The sequence below is a fragment of the Sinocyclocheilus grahami genome, unplaced genomic scaffold (genome assembly GCF_001515645.1).
Source record: "Sinocyclocheilus grahami isolate Dianchi unplaced genomic scaffold, SAMN03320097.WGS_v1.1 scaffold2582.1, whole genome shotgun sequence".
NCBI classification, from domain to species: Eukaryota; Metazoa; Chordata; class Actinopteri; order Cypriniformes; family Cyprinidae; genus Sinocyclocheilus; species Sinocyclocheilus grahami.
Window position 1 is genome coordinate 31716 of NW_015507761.1, and position 4247 is coordinate 35962.

At 46.0% G+C, this 4247-nt stretch overlaps 1 protein-coding gene across 1 annotated transcript in view; it reads right to left on the bottom strand.

Moving 5' to 3' along the window:
• LOC107575350 (ribonuclease inhibitor-like) overlaps window positions 1–3578 on the bottom strand; it is a 13856-nt gene extending 10278 nt beyond the window's left edge. Inside the window, exon 1 of the mRNA XM_016261743.1 lies at window positions 3489–3578. The gene's annotated coding sequence lies outside the window, so the exon portion shown is untranslated. The remainder of the gene's footprint in view (window positions 1–3488) is intronic.
• Between the last annotated feature and the right edge of the window lie 669 nt (window positions 3579–4247).

Genomic DNA, 4247 nt, shown 5'->3' on the forward strand with positions numbered 1-4247 from the left:
GGGGCATCTGGCTATATAAGCGGGCGCTCGCCACAGGATTCTCAGGTTTACTTCGACTCAAGCGACGACTGAGTCGTACAGCTACATAACACAGCTAGCAACGCAGTACTCAGTCCCGTATCTCAGGGAACCGAGGTTACGTTAGTAACCGAGTACATTCCCTTTCGATACTTCACTCGTACTGCGTCTTGCTTAAGACGCATATGGGAACAGTCCAATCACGCCGTGCTATTGGAGTGGAACGACTAAAGGTATAACTTCCATAAGCAACCAATGCTTATAGAGAAGTCAACATTAACCCAAGGCTAAGCGGGCTGAGCTTTCTAGGTCACACCCGGCCAGGTTAATCGTTCCAGAGTATACCCGTAACTTCGACACCCAGGGGTCGAGAGCTAACAGGTGAACAATACCAGAGAACTTGGGCACAGCATGGCCAAGGGCTCTCTGTCATGTCTGATTACGCAGCACGTGCCATTTCAAGTGGAAAGGATCCTGGCCTGTAAGGCCGGGACTTCCAGGTTATAAAACCTCACAAATGTGGACGGCGAGGCCCAGCCGACCGCCTCACAAATATCTGCAATGGACACACCACTGGACCATGCCTCTAGTCGAGTGGGCCCGTACTCCAATGGGGCATTGGAGGCCCAAGGAAGCGTATGCTAGTGAGATGGCGTCTACTATCCATCTAGAGAGTCTTTGCTTCGTAACCGGAAACCCCTTGGTGCGGTTACCGAAGCTGACAAAGAGTTGTTCCGATCGCCTAAAGGGAGCGTAACGCTCAAAATAGATTCTCAACGCCCTGACGGGGCAGAGCAGAGATAGCTCTCTGTCTTCTTCAGTTGGAGGAAGTGCGGAGAGCGTAATGACCTGTGCTCTGAATGGAGTGGAGAGCACTTTAGGTACGTAACCGTGCCTCGGTTTCAGGACGACTTTAGAGTCGTTAGGCCCGAATTCCAGACAGGCAGGGTTAATTGAGAGCGCCTGAAGGTCTCCTATTCGCTTTACTGATGCTAGTGGTAGAAGCAAAGCAGTCTTTAGCGATAGCGACCTAATGTTGGCGGCTTGTAGCGGCTCGAAAGCGGGGCCCTTCAGGGCCCTCAGCACAGTGGGCAGGTACCATGAAGGAACGGTAGGGGGACAAGGCGGATTCAGCCTCCTTGCACCTTTCAGGAAGCGGATGAACGCGCTATTTTTGCCCACTGATTGGCCCTCAATAGGGACATGAGAGGCCGCTATAGCCGCCACATAGACTTTGAGCGTGGATGGGGAGCGACCCTTATCCAGCAGCTCTTGTAGAAAAGACAGCACCTCTGCTAATTCGGAAGTGAGAGGATCTTTGCCGCGGTTTAAACACCAGGCGGAGAAAAAAGACCACTCTAAGGAAAAGAGGCGTCTCGTAGACGGCGCTCTAGCCCCCCGAAATTGTGTTTAAGACTCGCTCTGGGAGGCACGAAGGCTCCCGTTGAGTGGCCAGAGGTGCAGGCCGAGGATAGGTCGGGCCGAGGATGCCATAATGTCCTGTTCGCTTGAGAGAGGAGATCCCGTCTCAGTGGAACAGGCCAAGGGGCCGCTATCAGTAGCTGTGGCAAGCAATGAGCTTTTGGCAAAATTGACCCTGAGTCCCAAGCACTCCAGGTGGCTGAGAAGGAGGGCTCTGTGAGATATTAGTTCTGCCTCCAACTGGGCCAGGACTAGCCAGTCGTCAAGGTAATTGACAATACGGACTCCCATCTGTCTCAGAGGGGAAAGAGCCGCATCCATGCACTTCGTAAAGGTGCGGGGAGCCAGGGAAGCCCGAAGGGAAGGACCGTATACTGATAAGCCACACCCTCGAAGGCGAATCTCAAGAATGGCCTGTGACGAGGGGCTATCTGGATGGGAAAGTATGCATCCTTCAGGTCCAGGGAAAAGAACCAGTCTCTCGAGCGAATTTGCGTGAGGATCTGTTTCAGTGTAATCATCCTGAACGACCTCCTTATGAGGGCGCGATTCAGGTGTCTGAGATCGAGGATGGGCCAGAGGCCACCATCGCTTTTGGGGACGAGGAAGTAACGGTTGTAAAGGCCCGACTCGCTCTGGGCTGGAGGAACCCTTTCCACAGCTCCTTTTGCCAGCAAATTCATCATCTCCGAGCGCAGGACATGGGCGTCCTTGCTCTGCACGGAGGTGGGGACCACGCCGCTGAAGCGCAGGGGTCTTTGAGTGAATTGGAGTGAATATCCTCGCTTTATTATGCCCATAACCCATTCCGACACCCCGGGGATGGCCTGCCAGGCCTCAGCCCGCGTGACGAGGGGTTGAATTAACTCAGGTGACTGGCCGCATGGGGCCGCAATTAAAATTACCCCATGATTTGCTCACCCTCAAGCCATCCTAGATGTATATGAAGTTCTTCTTTCAGACAAATATAATCAGAGTTATATTAAAAATGTCCTGGCTCTTCCAAGCTTTATAACGTGGGGTCGGACTCAAATGAGAATTAAAATAGACTACTGATAGCCTACTTGTAGAGTTAAAAATGAAACCGCCAATAGGTGGCGGCAAGTCACTGTCTTAATGAGCCAGGCGTTGCGTCATTCATTCATTCATTCATTCAGTAACGAGGCAAAATGCTGTAGTTATGAACGGGTTATTAATCACTGATTCTCCGAATCGTTCAAAGCCGCAGATTTGTTCACTAACTAAACACCACTTGCTTGGAGACGCACACCAGAAGATACAGATTTGGTTGGAACTATTATTATTTTGTTGCAAAATATAACAAACATGACAATATTCTGTTTAAAATGTAGGCTACATTTAAAATGTAAAATGTTCACTTAATATTACCTTTTTTTGTTGAACTGTTGTAAAAATGAATGTCACATTTGCCATCATTAAGTGAAGATCTACTTTAAAGATACATTGAGCAGCAGCGTGATTTGCTAAAGCAGCATATTCAGTGGGCATCCAATCACATGCACGCTGCTTGTGTTGATGCAGTCCGTTTTGACCACAAAAGATGAGGTAAGCTTGATTGGATATCGTGTATTTGACCATTTACGGCACTCCCATTTTCCTGTTTTTACATTAGAAGCAGCATTTTGCTTGTCAGAAAGACATGTTCGGTTTTAATGTTATTTAAGTTGGGGTAGAATTAAATGAATGCCAAAACTCAGAATTTTGTTTGTGTACCCCCCTCCATCACCTCAGATTTACATTTACATTTAGTCATTTAGCAGACGCTTTTATCCAAAGCGACTTACAAATGAGGACAACGGAAGCAATCAAAACCAACATAAGAGCAATGATATACAAGTGCTATAACAAATTGTGATGAAATGATGGGTTTGATGGAACCACAAGCAGTTCTGTCTTGGCAAGGTTGAGTTGAAGGTGATGGTCCTTCAACCAGCAAGAAATTGCCCCCAGGGGTACCCCAGTTTGAGAACCACAGAAAATAATGCACATGCATATCATGTATTTTGCATTATTTCATCACGTCTCACCTCAGTGTCTTGAGTTGAGAGTTTGGATCCTGTAGTAAATCACTGAGCTGCTTCACTCCTGATGGTCCAGGATCATTTCCTGTGAGATCCAGCTCTATCAGGTGTGAAGGGTTTGATCTCAGAGCTGAAGACAGAGCTTTATAACCTTCTTCAGTGATACTGCAGTCTGAAAGTCTATTAAACAAATATGTTATTCTTCCTTATAACACAGATTGTCACACAAGTACATGTTCTAGACTGAAGAAAATAAAAAGATGCACTACAGGAATTTTGGCCTGAATGGTCTCTTTTCACAGTATAGCTGGCTAAAGTTCTATATTAGTGAACGCAAACTACAACAAATGCAATTTTGCATTTTAATTTTCCACAACTATAACCTACAGTTGCGATCAAAATTGTTCAACCCCTCTGCAGAAACTGCAGTACTTTACAAATACAAGCTTTTCTGAAGATCCAGGATAAAATAACAATTGCATCTATAACAGTTCACTGGCATATTAAAAGTGATATTGTTAATATATAATGCAATATTTTTGAGTCATAAGATTTTTTAATAATACAGCTGTCATAAATATTCAACATTGCGGTTTTTAAGTCACTTATTTGCATGGTGGGGAATAAAATAGTCTCAAAACACTATAGAGTCTTTAGAAACTCTTTTAAACACAGAATTAGCTGCAAACTACAACAAATGCAATTTTGCATTTTAATTTTCCACAACTATAACCTACAGTTGCGATCAAAATTGTTCAACCCCTC